This window comes from Giraffa tippelskirchi, chromosome 8 (genome assembly GCF_054371585.1).
Source record: "Giraffa tippelskirchi isolate mGirTip1 chromosome 8, T2T-mGirTip1v1.2.pri, whole genome shotgun sequence".
Taxonomy (NCBI): domain Eukaryota; kingdom Metazoa; phylum Chordata; class Mammalia; order Artiodactyla; family Giraffidae; genus Giraffa; species Giraffa tippelskirchi.
The window spans coordinates 124,818,651-124,837,962 of record NC_137282.1 but is presented as its reverse complement, the minus strand read 5'-3'; the positions used below and the strand labels follow the sequence as shown (position 1 = coordinate 124,837,962).

The window sequence follows — 19,312 nt, the reverse complement described above, 5'->3', positions numbered from 1 at the left end:
ACCGCGGAAGGCACCGCGCCCCGACTCCGACGGATCTGCGGGGGGCGGGGGGGGGTGCCCTCTACTCCCAACACCCTTCCAGCGCCTCCCCGCTCGCCCCTTCCCGGCAGTCGCGGTCAGCTTGGCTACTTGGGTCTGAATCCTGTCTCCGCCATTCAGTACTGTGTGGTCTTGGGCAGGTTAGTTAACATCTCTGTGCCTCGGTTATCTCATCTGTAAAGTGGGGCTAATAATTGTACTGACCTCAGAGCCCTGTAGAGAAGGAAATGGCAACCCACTCCAGTACTCTTGCCTGGAAAATCCCATGGATGGAGGAGCCTGGTGGGCTGCAGTCCATGGGGTCACTGAGAGTCGGACATGACTGAGCGACTTCCCTTTCACTTTTCACTTTCATGCACTGGAGAAGGAAATGGCAACCCACTCCAGTGTTCTTGCCTGGAGAATCCCAGGGACGGGGGAGCCTGGAGGGCTGCCGTTTATGGGGTCGCACAGAGTCGGACACGACTGAAGCGACTTAGCAGCAGCAGCAGCAGAGCACTGTCCTGGGGATTAAATGATTCAAGCGTACAGGGGTGGCATGCAAGGAGTGGCACACAGGGTGTCCTCCAGAAGCGTCAGCTCTTATGTCCCAAGCCTTCTGCCGCAGTCTCTGTGGAGGGGGAGGCCTCCCCAAGCCTGTCTCTCCTTTTCACTCCGAGAGCAGCCCCAGCCCAGGAGCTCCTGGGCCCTCCAGATCTCCCTGCCAGAAGCAGGGGCAGGGCAGACCTTGCTTATGTTTTCCTTCTGTGCTCCAGCCTTTGTGAAACAGGACACCTGTGCAGGCAGGGAGGTGACCTCTCATCACCATTCCCTGACTGCTCTCTGGCCTGACTGCCATCCTCTGGCCCCAGTGCCCCTTGGTTTTGCCCTCAAGCCCTCCGGCTGCCTCTGAAGCCTCTTGCCTTTGCTCTGGTCTCCAGAGAGATCCTTAGCGGACACGGGGTGGGGTGGGGAATAATTGGCCTGGACTGGCTTTTGGATGAAGCAGACTCTGAAGCTGAAGAGACCTGGGGGCCCAGGCTACACCCCTCCTGCCAGCAGCTCCTCATTAGCGTGCACCTTTAGTTCTGTGTGGCTTGGCCCAGCAACGCAACAGTGCAGTATCCCTCTGCAGAAAACATGGGCTTTGAAGTCACAGGAAGCTGTTCAGTTCTCAGGGTCTCCCCAAGCTGGCTGGAGCTCCCAGGCCCTCTCAACAGGAAGGTCTGCCTCTTACACACACACACACACACACACACACACACACACACACACACACACACACACACACACACACACACACACACACACACACACACACACACACACACACACACACACACACACACACACACACACACACACACACACACACACACACACCCATAAGACCAGCCCCTCTCACCAAAAGCGGGGAGTCCCCTCCCCCAATTATCTCCTTTCTCAGCCTCCTACCCACCTCTGGTGCCCAACATGGGGCCAGGCTTGTTGGAGGCACAGAGAAAATCCTTTCTCCACTGAATTGCACTGGTGTCTTTGTCCTGAATCAATTGACCATGTATGGGTGGGTCTATTTTTGGGTTTTTTCTGTTCTCATCTGTTGGTCTGTTTTTTACCCTGAAACCATTATCACAGTGTCTTAATTGCTGTAGCTGTATAGAAAGTTTTAAGTCCTCCATCTTTGCTGTTCTTCATAATCTGCATGCATGCTCACACTCAGTCGTGTCCAACTCTTTGCAACCCCATGAACTGTAGCCCTCCAGGCTCCTCTGGCCATGGAGTTTTTCAGGAAAGAATACTGGCGTGGGTTGCCATTTCCTTCTCTAGGGAATCTTCCCGATCCAAGGATCGAACCCACGTCTCTTGGGTCTCCTGCATCGGCAGGCGGACTCTTTTACCACTGTGCCACCTGGGAAGCCATCTTGACTATTTTGGGTCTTTTGCATTTTCATATATATTTTAGAATAGGCTTGTCAATTTCCACAAAAAACTTGCTGGAACTTTGACTGGGATTGTGCTGAATCTACAGATCATTTTGGGGAGAACTGACACTATCAATATTGAGTCATCTAGTCCAGGAACACGGTGTAGCTCTCCATTTACGAATGTCTTCCTTAATTTCTCTCGGCATCCTGCTTTCTGTTTTAAACCCCACTGCCTTCTGGCACTTGGTGGAAATTAACTTCCGTCCCTGTGACTGCTGTTGCTTGAAGGGAGTTTGTTGTCTTGTTGCAGCTCTTCAGAGAGAAACCCAGGGACGGACAAGGTCCTGGGAGAGGGAGAGGGGCAGATAGAGAGATCTAAGGAGGGAAGGGGGCACCTGGGACCCCAGCCTCAGTCCTGATCCCTGAACACCCCTCTGCCCTGTGGGAAGTCTCCAAGCTCAGCAATTTCCCGAGCACTTCATTTCAGTTTTCCTATCTGTGAAATGGGAGTGTTGTCTCAGTGTGAGACAGCAGATGTGAGGAGTGAAGATTATGTATTGCAGGGCACTTATTAGGTGCTTGAGAAATATTGGTGTTTGTTTCTGCCGTCAAGGGAAGACCGATGCCACCAACGTGGACAGAGAACTGGAAAGGACCAGGCTCATGACCACCTCCCTCCAGTGGTGCTTTTTTTTCCTTTTAAGGACAAACTGAGAGTGTGCCTTAGTAATCAAAGAGATGGAAAAAGAACGATGATACGTGTGCAGTAAGTTTGACTAGACAGTGGACGAGGCCTGGTTCAAGTAGCTTGCAGACTTTTTGTTTATTTGGCTGAGTAATAGCTATGGTATGTGGGATCTTTGATCCTTTAGTGGGGGCTTGAGGCTTCTATTGAACTCAGGCCCCCTGTGTTGGGAGTGTAGCTTCTTAGCCACTGGACACCAGGGAAGTCCTGATGCTAACTTTTTACTCCTCTTGTTACCACTAGACTGTTTATTCTTTCAATTCACTTGCATTCCTTCCTTCCTTCCATCCATCCATCCATCCATCCAGTCTCTGGTATGCGTGGTGAAGTCCTTGGGCCTAGAAAAGAAAACAGCGGTCTCAAAGGCCCTTGCTGAGTCATCTAATTTTGGGGAAAACAAAACTTTAAGTCCTGCCCTGATGCTCCGGGCTGGTTGCATCTATGTGGGACTTATCACCCCCTGCCCAAAACCTCCCACCCCCTGTTCAACTACAAATGCCACTTCAACTAAAGATTACCCAAAATGTCCCGGCTGACTAATGTTTCCCTTATCGCTTCCACAAACCTCCCTTTAAATATGAAGCCTCCCTGATCCCTCGTGCGCTCAGCCTGGTCGATAGGCCGACTGTCGCCCCTCCTTGCCTGAGTAAAGGTAACCTACCTCCGTTGAGGTCGTCTCTCCTTTTCTGCCTCGGCTCAGCTCAGCTCGAACTATACCTTACATTCTTGGTGCCGAAACCTGAAACCCGGGAGAGGGGGAGGCACTCATGTCTGTCTGTCTCTCTCTCTCTCTCTCTCTCTCTCTCTCTCTCTCTCTCTCTCTCTCTCTCTCTCTCTCTCTCTCTCTCTCTCCCTCTCACTGTTTTCCCTTTCCCTTTTCCTGGAGTCTGGGAGCGTGAACACCCGCTGAGCTCACTTTCTGCTAGGGCTCATAAGTTCCCCTCGGGGATGCCTAGTGCCTTCGTGAGCGGTGCAAGCCTTGTGCTAAGGCTTTATTGGTGGTTTGCGTACCCCAGGCCTCGGCTCTACCCCCTTTCCCTCTCTCTGACGACCTCCGGAACAGGGAACTCTTGCCATTCGACTGCTCGACATACAACCCTCCACTCAAGCCAGGCCCCTAGATTAAGGTAAGATCCGGAGTGTTCTAGAGGCGCCCTAGAACCCAGTCCTCTCCGGGTCCCGGGGACCCCTGGCCTAAGGCCCCTCTGTAGGCGACGGTGGGAGACGCTCCACCTCGACACAGAACTCTCTTCTCATAACTCCTATCATGACTACGGGTGACAACTCGAGCTCCCAATAGGAGTTTGCCTTTCATTTATGGGGTCTGGCCAGTCGGCCCCAAAAGATTCCCCCCGACCTGTGTTCTCAAAAATCTCAAACCACTCTCACTCACTGAACTCAAAGCTAACTGCTTAAAACAACTCTGTACACAGATCTGGCCTCAATACCAATTGGACAATCAAGACCGCTGGCCTGAAGCCGGCACATTTGACTTTAACAGTCTTCAAAATCTCACCAGCTTCCTTAAACAGAATGGCAAGTGGTTGGAGGTCCCATATGCCCAAGCCTTTTGGGCCCTTCGGAGCAGGTCCTCCCTATGCCAGGCCTGCTCCACCTACGAGGTCCTTCTATGCACCTTGCCTCCCAAGCAAAAGGGCTCTTTTTCCTCAACTAATGCCGATGGTGACCTTCCGCACCCTGGGAGTTCAACCCCGTGGACGAGGCCCCTCCCTACCTGCCACCCCGCCAACCCTCTCCTTCCCCCTCATCCAACTCACCTGCTGACTCTGAAACCTCTCCTGACTCCCCCTTGACCCCACTACCCCATCTCCCCCTCCCCCCATCCCTCCCCCCCTGCCACAGGGTCACATACCCAACACGTTTCCCTGGGAGAGATGGCAGGACCAGAGGGCCCCACCCGAGTCCATGTGCCATTTTCATGGTCAGACATGAGCCAGATAGAAGAAAAGTTAGGATCATTTTATGAAAGTCCTATCAGATACAGAAGAGAATTCCTGATACTCTCCCAGGCCTATAACCTCACATGGAGTGACGTGTATTATATCCTAAATGCCACTCTCACCCCAGATGAGAAAGACCGTATCTGGCAAGTGGCAAAAGCCCATGCTGATCACTTCCATAACTGAGACCGGGATATCCCAGTTGCTGATGAGGTGGTGCCTCAATTAGATCCCCACTGGACGTACCAGCCCAGTGACCCAGGTATCGGGAGACTCAATCATATTCCTTCTAGAAGGAATGCAGAAAAATACTCATATCAATGTCAGTTATGATAAAATCAGGGAAATCACCCAAGGGGCAGACGAAAATCCAGCCTTATTCTTGGCACACCTCACAGAGGCAGTCCAGAAGTCTACCAACCTAGATGTCACCACCCCTGCTGGGTTACTCTACCCCCGTGTTCAATTCATCAGCCAGTCCGCCCCTGACATTAGACGCAAGCTTCGACAACTAGAGAAGGGCCCTGAGACCCTCCAAAAAGACCTTCTAGAAGTAGCCTTCAAGGTGTTCAATAATAGAGAAGAGGAGGTTAAGAGAGAAAAACACCGTGAGAGGAAAGCTAAATATGCCTTGTTGATGGCAGCAATTAAGGGAAGAGATCAGCCTGGGACAAGTCATCCCAGACCAGGGCTTAAGAGTCCCCGGGATCCTGCTTCTGATGCAACCATTCGGGACACTGGGCAAAGGCATGCCCGAACCCACGGCCCCCCCCCAAAAATTGTGCCCAACCTGTGGTCAGTGGGGACACTGGAAGATGGACTGTCCCCAGGGACACCCTGGCACCCCTGAGGAGGTCCCCACCTCCCAGACCTGGAGAGTGGAATGTCCACAGGGACGCCCTGGTGCCCCTGGGGAGATCCCCACTTCTCCCCGGAACCCCAGCCCAACACTATGAGAGTTGCTCCAATGATGGGGCCTGGGTTCCAGCCCTCTGGCCTGTGTCCTGGACACAAGCTCGGAACTTAGGGTAGATGGGGTAGTGGCTGGGAGAAAGACTTCCTTTATAGTAGACACTGGAGCCGCTTTCTCTCTCTTAACTTCCTACTCTGGCCCAACTCAAGACTCAGAACTCACAATCAAGGGGGTCTCTGGAGTTCCCTTAAGGCCAAAACTCAGTCCCCCATTAGTCTGTCAATTTGGAAAATCGACCCTCATACACTCATTCCTCATAAGGCCTCGGTGCCTGATGGCACTCCAAGGGAGAGATTTGTTATCCAAACTGGGGGTCTTTATTACCATACCCCCCGATACAGTCTCTATATTCTGCATGCAGATGGCACCTGGACCACCTATCTCTCACCCCTGACTTTCTCTTGGATCTACCTGCCTTAGACCCCCAAGTCTGGGACACTGATCACCCATCCATAGCCAAACATCATCCCCCAGTCCACATTACCCAAGGCCCAAGTAATACAGACAGGTGTCACCTACCTGGGGCTCTCCATATCCCAACAACAGAGAACTATTCCCCCAGATGGAATCCAGGCCTTAATTAACTGTCCACTTCCAAAAACAGAAAAGAAACTCCTGTCTAACCTCGGCCTCCTAAACTTTTTCCGTATCTGGATCCCTTACTTCTCCCTCATTGCAAAGCTGCTCTGTGAGGCCACTAAAGGATGTCTGGATGAGCCCCTCTTTAACCCCTCCTCTCTGGCCAGTCCTATTCGCCAGCTCACCCAGAGCCTCCTCCGAGTGCCAACTCTCCAGCTGCCAGATCACACCAGACCATTCTTTCTCTTTGCCATTCCAACCAAGGACAGGCCCTGGGGCTTCTATGTCAGCGGGCTGGAGACACCTGGGCTCCCATAGCCTATCTGTCAAAACAGCTTGAAATGGTGACCAAGGGGTGGCCTCCCTGCATACAGGCCATGGTTACTATCGCAGCCCTCGTACCTGAAGCAAATAAACTCTCTAGGCATGCCCCTTTAACAGTCTGTTCTCCACACACCTTCCGAGACTTACTATCACATTGGGCTTTCCTCTCCCTTCCCCCTTCCAGGGTGCAGGTCCTACATGCCTTTCTCCTCGACCGTCAGCTCTTGTTCTCCCCCTGCTCTCCCCTTAACCCCGCCAGCTTATTACCCACGTCCTCTACAACAGACTCCCTCCTGCATTGCTGCAGCCTAACAGTAGATCTTACCCCAAACCCCTTCCAACATTTAACAGAGCAGCCCAGCCTAGACCCAGACACCCCACACTGGTTCATTGATGGCAGCTCTCAAAAATCCCCACCCTTTGCAGCAGGATATGCCATCATCCAGGGGACCTTCATCACAATCACGGGACCCAGACAATTGACGCTTCACCTCTGCCACCTCACACCACCTCCCAACAGGCAGAACCGATAGCTCTCACCAGAGCTTTGACTCTGGCTAAAAATCTAAGGATTAACATCCACACAGACTCCAAATATGCCTATTACTTCACTCAAACATCCTAATATGGAGAGAAAGAGGTTTCCGAACCCAAAAGGGATCCCCCATCATTAATTCAGACCTGATCCACAAACTTCTAGAGGCAGCACTCTAACCAAACAAAGCCTCCATCCTCCACTGTGCTGCTGCTGCTGCTGCTGCTAAGTCGCTTCAGTCGTGTCCGACTCTGTGCGACCCCATAGACGGCAGCCCACCAGGCTCCGCCGTCCCTAGGATTCTCCAGGCAAGAATACTGGAGTGGGTTGCCATTTCCTTCTCCAGTGCATGAAAGGGAAAAGTGAAAGTGAAGTCGCTTAGTCGTGTCCAACTCTTAGCGACCCCATGGACTGTAGCCTACCAGGCTCCTCCGTCCATGGGATTTTCCAGGCAAGAGTACTGGAGTGGGGTGCCACTGCCTTCTCCATCCTCCACTGTAGGCGACATCAAAAGAGAAGTCTCATATCAGCCTGCAACAATGCCGCAGACCAGAAGGCAAAGGAGATAGCCCTGTCCCATCCCTCCCTCCAGTCCCCTGTCATCTTAGCTCTGACTCCACCCGGCCCTCCCACCACCAGAGAAATCCTCTCTTATCTACACTCACTCTTTCATCCCTCCTCCAAAACACTCCAACAGTTCTTCTGTAACCACTTCCCCATATCCACTGCAGACCAACAATATTTAGATAACCTTACCTGCTCCTGTCAGACTTGTCAACGTATTAATCCCAATTCCAACCTTAAACATCCTTTCCAATCCATCAAATGTGAGGCAGCCTCCCAGCACAGGATTGGCAGATAGACTTGACTCATATGTCCCTGGAGAGTCAGATACCTCCTGGCACTTGTGGACACCTTTTCGGGATGGGTAGAAGCATTTCCCACTACAAACAAAAGAGCCCACTGCTGCTGCTGCTGCTGCTAAGTCGCTTCAGTCGTGTCCGACTCTGTGCGACCCCATAGACAGCAGCCCACCAGGCTCCCCCGTCCCTGGGATTCTCCAGGCAAGAATACTGGAGTGGGTTGCCATTTCCTTCTCCAGTGCATGAAAGGGAAAAGTGAAAGTGAAGTCGCTCAGTCGTGTACGACTCTTAGCGACCCCATGGACTGCAGCCCACCAGGCTCCTCTGTCCATGGGATTTTCCAGGCAAGAGTACTGGAGTGGGGTGCCATTGCCTTCTCCACACCACGGCCCAAATCCTCTTCGCAGAAATTATCCCCAGGTTTGGCCTGCCTTCATCCCTGCAGTCTGATAAGGGCCTGGAATTTACGTCCAAGGTCACCCAACAACTTGTCCAATTCTTGCAGATACCCTGGACATTTCACATTCCATGTCGCCCCCAGTCCTCAGGAAAGGTAGAAAGGATGAAGAGAATAATCAAAGAAACGCTTACCAAACTACCCCTCGAGGTACATCTGGATTGGACTAAACTTTTGCCAATTGTTCTCCTCAAAGTACAGGCTTTGCCCAGAAAGCCCATGGAGCTGAGCCCCTTTGAGGTGATGTACGGAAGGCCCATGCTCCCTCCTGGACTCCCCCCTGAACCTCCTCCCATACCAAGCTCCCTACACTCCCCTCTGCTGGCGGAACTCCGCGATGCCCTCTGGAAATACATCAACCACAACTTGCCCGCCCCTGACCCCCAAGCCCCATTGCCCCAAAGTGGCAGGGACCATTCAAAATCATCCTCCTTACCCCAACCGCAGCTAAACTCGAGAAGGACACCTCCTGGGTACACGTCTCTCGCCTAAACGGGTCACCTCTGATCCTGCGCTGCCCTCCTTAACTGACCCCTATCAGGTGTCCCTCACAGGACCTACCTCCTAAAAAATCACCCGGCGACAACCTCTGTCGACCATCCAAGAAGACACTGAATGACCTGGACACTCTTCAACCAACAACTGTTCCCGACCCAACAACCACAAGACCTCTGGACCAGCGCCCCGACAGAAACCTCCTTCAAAGACCTGACTACACTGGTGTCTCAACTGTGGCTTCGGGGAATCTTCTATAACCTGTCTCCAGACAAAATTGATTTCTTCACTCTCATTCTCTACATCATTCTACGTCCTTATGAACATGCTTCCTTTTCAGATTCAAGCTACCACAAAACTCGAGGCCTTCCGCCCCTCGCCCTGACTGGCCTCTCCCCGTCTAACTATGACTGCACCCTTGACCTTCGTCCTTGCTATAAGCCTAGTAGCTGTCTCCCCTCAGGACTGGTCCCCTATCCTTCGTCTCTTCGTTGGTATCGCCTACGTTGTTAGCTGTGTTCTACTCCTAGGGTGCTATTTCCTCCGCACTGCCTAACTAACAGCCCCACGACGCCGACATTTATTCCTCGGTTCATTCCTCATGTTATAATACGGCTCTAAGACCATGCATCATGAACCTCGGCGGGGGGCGGAGGGGGGAGTCCAAATCCCTACTCACTGTTAAACTACAAAAGAGGGAGTTTCCTGAGCACCTGCCAGAAGCCAAATGGAAGAAACATGTGTTTCTATCCCATTACCCACTGCTGGTACTCAGACGGGGGCGGGGTACTAGATCAAAATCGGAAAAAGAAACAAGAACAAGTCATAAAGAACATACTTTCCCGGTTACAGGCGACCCCCGAGCCTTATAAACGCCTAGCCCTCCTTTCCCAATTACGGCCTCTCCTAAAACCTCCCTCTGGCAACCAACACCTTACCCGCCTTCTCAACTCTTCCTTCCAATTCTTCCAGTACACACAACACACATCCCAGTGTTGGATATGCATGGCACTGTCTCCCTCACTGCGCAAAGCAATTCCTTTACCCTCAACCTGGCTGTCACAGGGCAACTATACCTCCCCTCCCAACAAAAAACTACACAACTCATTGGGCCAGTCTCTGGCAATGTCCTTCTCTCAGCCTCCTCAAACCTAACCTGTATCAACTACTCTAGTCCCAACTACACTGCTCTTACAAACTCCGCTCCCTCCTTCTGTTCCACTTGGGTTCTCTGGAACAGCACAAATAATTGCACCAACCCAGGAATCTTCATTCTCTGTGGGACCTACGCATATTCATGTCTCCCCCTGGAAACCCCTGGACCTTGAATCTTGGTCTTCCTGACCCCGGGTCTAACATTCCTCAAAGAGGTAGAACAAATAGTCTACCCCCAAGGGGAACTTTCGCACAGGAAAAGATGAGCCGTCATAGCCCGCCTCCTGATTGGGACTGGCATAGCAGCAGCCCTAGGCACCGGGATTGGGGGCATCTCGATCTCGGCCCATTTCTACTACAAGCTGTCCCGAGAACTTAATGAGGATACGGAGCAGGTAGTGGAGTCCTTCGTTTCGGTCCAAAGACAAATTAACTCATTAGCTTCTGTGGCCCTACAAAATAGGCGAGCCTTGGACCTTCTCACCTCGGAAAAGGGAGGGACCTGCAATTTCCTAGGAGAGGACAGCTGCTACTTTGTTAATGAAATGGGCATAGTCCAGGGCAGAGTCAAAGAACTTAGAGACAGAATCCAACACCACAGAAAAGAGTTACAAACGCCACAAAAAAGAGTTACAAAACCTTTCAGTTCAGTTCAGCTGCTCAGTCCTGCCCGACTCTTTGCGACCCCATGAATCACAACACTCCAGGCCTCCCTGTCCATCACCAACTCCTGGAGTTTATCCAAACTCATGTCCATCGAGTCGGTGATGCCATCCAGCCATCTCATCGTCTACAGTCCCCCAAACCCATTCTAACTGGCCCTCCCTTGGTTGCTCCCTTTCTTGGGACCATTGGTACTTACCATTTTATTCCTCTTATTTGGACCCGGTCGCTTCAATCTCTTTCAAAGGTTTCTCCAAGAACGAATTTGGGCCATCTCTCGAGACCAGGTCAAGACCATTCTTCTTTTTGAGAGCCTCACCCCAACTTCAGGAAAAGGAGACCCTGGGCCCTAGGACGATCCTCCGTTCCAGACCCCAGAACCGTCGCCCCCATCCAGCAGGAAGTAGCCAGAGAGATATGGCATCCTTTTTCCCATTTTTTATGATTTCAGGGCCTGGAATGAAGGAGTCCTTGGGCCTAGAAAAGAAAACAATGGTTTCAAAGGCCCTTGCTGAGTCATCTAACTTCGGGGAAAACAAAACTTTAAGTCCTGCCCTGATGCTCTGGGCTGGTTGCCTGTACCTGGGTCTTATCACCTTCTGCCCGGAAACCTCCCACCCCCTGTTCAACTACAAATGCCATCTCAACTAAAGATTACCCAAAACGTCCCTTATCGCTTCCACAAACCTCCCTTTAAATATGAAGCCTCCCTGATCCCTTGTGTGCTCAGCCTGGCTGTTAGTTAGGCTGACTCTCACCCCTCCTTGCCTGAATAAAGGTAACCTACCTGCGTTGAGGTCGTCTCTCCTTTTCTGCCTTGGCCTGAACTATACCTTACACATGGTCCCTCTAACCTTGAACTTCCTTGGCTGTTGAGGGTCAGATGCCTACTGGCTGAGCCCTGGGCTCTGCCATTCAACTCAGCTTGTCTGCCGAGGGGGCCTGGTGCTCCCAAACCAGGGTGTGCTGGCCAACCCAGGCTTGTCTCCACTCCCACCTGCAGGCCTCTGGGTTTGGCCTGAAGTGCTAAAAGGAACTAACTAAACCCTTGGCAACTCTTGCCTTGTTTCGTAATCACTGACTTTGTGCTGACAAAAGCAGTTTATTCCAGATTATTCTTAAAGGGGGCAAACCCTTTTCCTACCGAACATTTTAAATACAATTACATGGAAGAGAGTGATTTTAAAATACACTTCACTAAGGACTTCCCTTTTTACTTAAAAAACACTTTTATAGCACTTGTTACAGGCTAAGAACCTTACAGACATGATCTCATTTAGACCTCACACTCACCCTGTTGTTACCACCCCCATTTTTTAGTGAGAGGCGCCCACAGGGTAATCAACCTGCTGGCGGGCAGCTAGTGGGGGACAGAGCCAGGATTCAAGCCCAGGCCACCTAGCTCCACAGCCTTGGGGTTCAACCCTAGCGCCAGTGGCCCCCTTGGAGACCTCACCCTTGGGCAGCTGGCCTCAGAGTGGATCCCACCCTGTGACTCTCTACTGGGCCTTTAGTCACAAGCTCCAGGCCCTCTGTAGGAACGAGACTTTCCCCAGTCTGGTTTCTGGCCCACCAGATCCAAGCTGGGGAGCCCCATAACAGGCAGTTAGGTATTATGGCATTTGGCTTTGAGTGAAAAAATCAGGGGACTTGGCAGGCAAAGAAGGCAATGCTCTTGATTCCTGGCACAAAGCAGTTTATGTGCCTACCTATTAACTAGGGCTGGCAGGCGGGGCTGGCGGAGAGTCCAGGGCTGTGGGGTGGGGGGCGCTCAATCAGAGGAGGTCCCAGGGCAGCCTGCTTGATTCACTCCCTTTGAACCTAGTTCAGCACTGTCCTTCTCCCGAGCTGCTGGAGAGGGTGAGAAGGAGTGAGAGACCCAGGCGGACTCAGGATTCAGGATGCACATCGGGTGCTAACTAGACTCCTACCTCACGGCCTTTGCATTTGCTGTCCCTTCTGTCTGGACCACCCTTGCCCCAGATACCCATATGGCTCACCCTTTCACTCCCTTCTAGTCTCTGCTTAAAGGTCACTTCCTCAGAGAGGAGCTGCCCTAGCCTCCCTATTTAGAATAAGACACATGCCCCAGGTCTCTAGCCTCTGGCGTTGCTTTTTCTTCATAAATGCCATGAGAACATTATATGCTTCGGTTGCTTCTTTGTTAATTGTCTCTTTCCCTCTAGACTATGAGCTCCACGAGGGCAGGGACTGTCACCCCTTCTTCATTACTGTATCCTCGGTGCCTTGAACACGTCTGACATAGTGTATGCTCAGCGGACACTTGTGGCGTGGTTGACTGCTGAGTGCTGGGAGGCGGCTGTGCCACCCTGTGTCTCTGTGCCCACATATCCTCGGCTGTGTGAAGGGGAGGTGGTGGCTGTTCTCCTATCTGATGGGGGAGTGTGCGTAGTTGTCAGGATAGGTTGGGTCATGCTGCAGTAACAAACAAGCCCAGAACCTCAGTGCTGAACTCTGATTTTCCTGGATCTTGCCTGCATCTCATCTTTCATGATGTTTCAGGTGTCTTTCACCTCTCTGCATTCTAAGGAAATGCTGAGAGAGGCTAATGGGGTGGTAACGTGCCACTGGTCTTTTCAGTGAGTCCCATCAGATCTAACCTCCTCCCTCCACAAAGTGCACCGTCTTCTTAGAACCTTCCTGCCACCTCTGGGCCTTAAGGAGCCCAGCTGGTTCCTTCCCAGTAACTCTCTCTGTAGGTTGTGAGTTCTTGAATTTGTCCCTGATCATCCCATCTTCCCAAATCTGACTTCTAGAAACTGAATCCAACCATTTGTTCTACTTGAGTCTTTGCACCTGGGCTTCTGACAGCTGTGTTCTCTTTTATAGGAGGCACAGAGACAGACGTTTTCACCAACAGGTGCAAATGCATGTTGATGATGAATACTTATCAGTGAACTTAGGGCCTGATTGGAAAGACAGGCCACTTCCCCCACCCCCGAGACACACTCACACACTCACACTCTCTCACAAACACACACACACACACACACACACGCAGCACACAGGGATAGGTTGGGGTGGAGCAGAGTGGGAGTACAGAGAAGACGCTTCTCACTCTGGGGCAGGGGTTCAGGTAGGGCTTCCTGGAGGAGGTGGTACCTGGGCTGAAGCTCAGAGGTTGCAGCTGTGAGCCTGGTGAAGGGCAGGAAGCTGCAGAATGAGGAGGGGAGGGAGGGAGAGGCAGAGAGACTGGGGCTTGGAGCTGTGGCCCTGGCGACCCGAGGATTGAAGGATTGAGCGAGGCTTCTCTGCGAACCTGCTGGGGGAAAATCAATACCTAGTCGCGTCCCCAGGCTCAGCATCTGAGCACCATGTTCAGAAACTCCAGAACAAAGCAGGCTTCTCAAACCTCACTGAGGGAGCAGGAGGCTGCCACGACCCCCGCGGAGGGGAATTAGCAATGCCTTTCAAAATTAAAAATGGCTTTCCCTCCAATCTCGAATGCCACATTTCCCTGCGGGACCGGGGTGGCTCTGTCTTCTTCAGCCTCGGATGGGGTGGACGCCCTCCGCAGTAACTGTCCTCGCTTGCTTGCCTGCCCGCAGGGCGTCAAGTCCCCAGTCTCCCTCCCTCTGTGGCCTCCTGTCTGTCTGCTTCTTCCTCCTCCACCCTGCGGCCACCCCAGCCACCCCGTTTCCTGACGGCACCTCTCACTCCCACCCGTACCCTTGACCCGGACCCATCCATTCCCCACCTGCCAGAGCCCTGCTCCCCATTCAAGCCCCCCCAAGCCATTCCCTCCCTGCAGCCTCCGGTCAGAGCCTCGCCTCTGGAATGCTCACCAGGAGGGCCGACTAGAAAAAGTGGCAAGGAAGTGCATGGGCTGAGAGCCTAGAAGAGGGAAGTTCCCTGGCGCTCCAGTGGCTAAGACGCCACACTCCCAGGGCAGGGCGCCCGGGTTCGATTCCTGGTCAAGGAACTATTAATAGATTCCACATGCTGCAACTAAGACCCGGTGCAAATAAATAAAGAACCTGAAAGAAAGGTCTGGACCAAGAGGACCAACGGACCACGGAGAGCGCAGGGGGGTACCTCCCAGCCCTGTCTGTCCTCATGTTTGGGGGAGCAGGGGAAAGGGGTGAAGGAGAGGGGCTGGAGCTACTGGGAAGGAGTCAGCTGGGCCCCATAAGGCCTGGAGGTGGCAGGAAGGTTCTAAGAAGATGGTGCACTTTGTGGAGGGAGGAGGTTAAATCTGACAGGACCCACTGAGCAGGTGGGGTGTGGATCAGAGCAGCGGGGAAGCTAGTGGGATGCTGAGGTGATGAGGGGAAGTCCCTAGAGCGGACTTCTTTGATTGCCTGGGCCAGCTCCAGTGGCTCCCAGGGGTGGGGATTTTTGATCAAGGGATTTCTCCCAATCAAGGAGCAGGTTAGCACTGTGTATGCAGCTTGTTAACACTCAGATGACTGTCGGGTTTCCCAGGTGGCTCAGTGGTAAAGAACCCGCCTGCCAATGCAGGAGACGTAAGAGACTTGGGTTTGATCCCTGGGTGGGGAAGATTCCCTGGAGGAGGTCATGGCAACCTGCTCCAGTATTCTTGCCTGGAGAATCCCATGGAAAGGAGCCTGGTGGGCTATGGTCTGTAGGGTCACACAGAGTTGGACACGACTGAGTGACTTAGCGCGCAGGCATAGACCGCAGTCAGTGGGACACACAGAAGCTGCCAGGAGGATTCGGGTGGCTAGAGGAAGGGATGGAGGCCAAGGAGGCTTTTTTGGGCCATGTTGCACAGCTTGGGTTGCAGGATCTTAGTTCCCCAATCAGGGATTGAACCCATGCCACCTACAGTGAAAGCACGGAGTCCTAACCACTGGACCCCCAGAGAATTCCCCCAAGGAGCCTTCTTAACAAACATTTTATTATAAAGCTTTTCAAGTGTGTACGGAAAGGGTGAAAGAATTCGATGGAGAACGCCCATCTATCCACCACGTAAATTCTGCAATTAATGTCTCCCTAGGTTGACTTTATCTCACATCTTTCTGCTCACCCAACCATCTTATTTTTAGCTGCATTTCCGAGTTGCAAACTTCAGTATACTTCACCCCTTACACTTGTGCTTGAGCATCGTTAACAAGAGCTCAGTATTTGTTTACAGTTTTTTTGTGTGTCTTTGTTAGCAATGTTTAGAGAGAATATTTACATAAAGTGAAACTCACAAATCTTAAGTGGATCATTCCTTGAGCTCTGAGAAATGTATGCACCTGTGTAATCCAGTCTCTATCAAGATAAAGAACATTACATCGCCCTAGAAAGTTCGCTCGTGCCTGGCCCAGAGAATCTCCAGAGACTCTTCACCGTAGGTCTCGTGTATGACTGATGTTCACCATTCTCTGTTTCTCCCTGGGGCACGTGGCTGCCCAGGAGAAGGCTACGTTCCCCAATCTTTCTTGTAAATTGGTGTGGTTATGTGATGAAGTTCTGGCCTGTGGAGTGTGAATAGAAACATCATGAGGCAGCTTCTAAAAAAACCTTCCTTATGGGACTTCCCCGGTGGTCCATTGGTTAAGACTCCACCTTCCAATGCAGGGGACTCTGGTTCCATCCCCGGTCAGGGAAGTAAGGTCCCACATGCCTTAAAATTAAAACAAAACAAAAAACCTCCCTCAAAAGACAGCTGCTGTGTCCTTGGCCCCTTGCTTGGTCTTCTCCACCTCCTTCCTGTTGCCTGGAACAGAGCTATCATGGCTACCATGTGGACCACGGAGGAGGGGACACACCCAGGATGCTGGAGCTGAGAGCTGGAAGGAGCCTGGGTCCCTGAACTCTCCTGGATTGCTTGCTTCCTTTGACTTCCACTCAAGAAAGAAACGCCTACCTTGTTTCAGCCACAGTCAAATGACAATCTCTGTTACAGTCAAACCTAGTCTTAAATGGCAAGCTTTTGTGCCTTTTAAATGTTGTATTGTGCATTTATTTTCTATTAAAAAAAAATCACAGGGACTTCCCTGGTGGTCCAGTGGCAAAGACTCTGTGCCTCCAATGCAGGGGGCTGGGGTTTGATCCCTGGTCAGGGAACTAGATTCCACATGCTGCAACTAAGACCCAGCACAGCTAAATAAATAAATATATATATTTTTAAAAGTAAATCAGAATACAAGACTAAGCAGAAAGTATTAAACAGAGATTGTGCTGTGACCAGTCCCTCACCCCGGCAGAGGGGTGATGCAGCTGCGGCTGGCTCTATTAGTTGCTACCGAGAATGGATGCTGTGGCAGAGGCCCAAATTAAAAGGGGCTTAAAAAGGTAGAAATGTATTTCTCTGTGTGTGAAATCCTGAACCAAGCCAATACTGGGCATTTGCGGCCAGCTCCCCCTTGCCGGGTATTCCACATCACGTAGGATGGCACAGGGCTTCGCACCTGAGGTGGCCACAGGGTGCTGGCACCTTCCAGGAGGCACAGGTCCCCCTCTGGTCCACATCCTGGGAAACCCTCCGGGCAGGGGCCTCTCCCGCCCGAAGCAGACCCTTCTGCATGTGGGCGCCTCCAGCACCCCACCTCTCAGGACCAGCTCCCCACCTGCGCTTGCGGGCTGGCTCCAGGCTGCCTCCTCCAACCCCAGACAACTCTCCCAGGCCTCCAGGGCCCTTGTCCTAGGGCTGCGGGGATGTGGGGGGACGTCTCCTTATCTGGTCCCCCAGCAGGCTATCGACTGGACTCCTGCCCTCCTCCTGCCATTTGGTGACGCTGACACATCGAACCTTAATCTTCCCAGGCCAGCCGCACTCGGAGCTATTGGATGCCGCGGATGCTGCCCCTGCAGACATCCCTGCGGTCCCCAGCTGTCACTGTCCCCCTGCCCCTCACTCCCCGGCCTAGCTGGAGCAGCCTGAACCTCGGCTAATGGCTTTCATGCCGGGGCCACGAGAGGGGCTGCCTGTCTGGCAAAACCAGCCCTTAAAAATCACTCTTGGGGGACTTGCCTGGTGGTCCAGTGGCTAGGGCTCCATGCTTCCAGGGCCGGGGGCCTGGGTTTGGTCCCCGGTCGGGGAACTTGATTCCACATGCCACAGCTAGGAGTTCACATGCCACAGCTAAGGACCCTATAGCCCACAAGGAAGACCGAAGATCCTGCGTGCTGCGACTACGACCCTGTGCGGCCAAATAAATACATATTTCAAAGGATTGCTCTTGGAACTGGGGACTGTCATCAGACAGGCTGGGACACAGCGACACGACAGAACCCCCCTCTGCTGTGCTGTGACCCTCCCGGCCGTCTGCTGTTCAGGGCAGGGCCTCCTCAGGGCCTGCATCCCCAGGGCCTGCGTGTTGATGGATAGACACCCCTTGGAGGGACCCAAAGGGGAAAGGGGGTGTCATGGAGGCTCCTTAGGGTGGAGTGGGGAGGAGGCCCAGGAGGTGAAAACACAGGCTGTGTGGTCATAGGGGACAGGACAGAACAGAGCTCTGAAGAAGCTGGAGTGGCAAGAAATTGGGGCAGAGAGGGGGGCAGTTTCCGAGCAGGGCAGAGGGCCCTGGCAGCCTTGAGGAGGTGACCCTGGGTGGCATGCCACCCAGCAGCAGGGGCCACAACACCGGGGCTCCCGTGTGAGCCTCTGTTTAGCAGGGGGTCTCCCGTCCTGGTGGGCAGCCGACGCCCTCACTTGCCTTCTCCACCACCCCAGGCTCCTCCCGTCCCTCCGCCGTGACAGCACGCAGGGTGGGGCAGGGGCGGCAGTGGGTGATGGGGACGCAGGGCCTGAATTACAGACAAACCTGTCTGCCCCCCGCGCCGCCTTCGGGCAGGGGGCAATTCGGAGAGCAAACTCTAGGCTGTTTACCCAGTGGAGCAGCTCCGGGAGCTTATTTACTCTGCAGTTCTGGGAGGGGGACAAAATGAGCACGAGGCCTCGAGGGGCCTCAGCAAACAGAGGAGAGGCGTGTGTGTGTTAACTGATTCTGTGGCGGGCTCGGCACCTCCCGAAGCGGTTGTCTCGCACGGCGGGTCTGGGGAGCCTGGGCAGCACCAGAGGGAAATGCGGAGTCAGGGAGGCTGGGCCACCGTCCCCCAGCCCACTCTGGAGGAGGAGACTGCGGTCCAGAGAGGGACGGTCACTCCTCTGAGGTCACACAGCACAGCCAGGGCTGTACCTGTCCATGCGGCTCAGGTCCCAGGATGGGGAGGAGGAGCATGGGGAAGAGGCATTTCTGGGTGAGGGGCCAGGACTGCTTAGCCTCTGGGCACTGCCGTGGGAGCCCTGGGCCCTCCTCCTGATGCTGTGCTGGCTCTGGTGTCCAGGACCCTCGCAGCCGTGGGCTCAAGCCCCAGACAAGCCCCTAAGTTCTCCACGTCTCTGTTTCTCTGACTGCTGCATAAGGATGAGAAGATTCGCCCACCGTCTTGAGGGGAGCCCGGTAGGTTCCCATGGCCGGATGGGGTTTTATAGAATTCCAAGAGCCAACAGAAACGTGGAATGTAATCATTTCCCAGCCTGTTTTGGGAGTTCTCTTCTGAACAGAGAGGTCCAGCTGTGCCTGAGTCCCCTTACCTCTGAAATGGGTACGATGCAAAAAGTACCCACCTCTAAGGCTGCTCTGAGGGTGATGAGTCAGCCCTGGGAAGGTTCCCGGAGAGCGCTCAGCACCGCTGAGTGTG

At 53.1% G+C, this 19,312-nt stretch overlaps 1 long non-coding RNA gene across 1 annotated transcript; it reads left to right on the top strand.

Moving 5' to 3' along the window:
• The first annotated feature begins 22 nt into the window (after positions 1 to 22).
• On the top strand, positions 23 to 11,489 carry LOC145517011 (uncharacterized). Its single transcript, XR_014061925.1, has 2 exons — positions 23 to 179; positions 8,429 to 11,489. It is a non-coding gene; the product is annotated as an uncharacterized LOC145517011 (long non-coding RNA).
• The last annotated feature ends 7,823 nt before the right edge of the window (positions 11,490 to 19,312 follow it).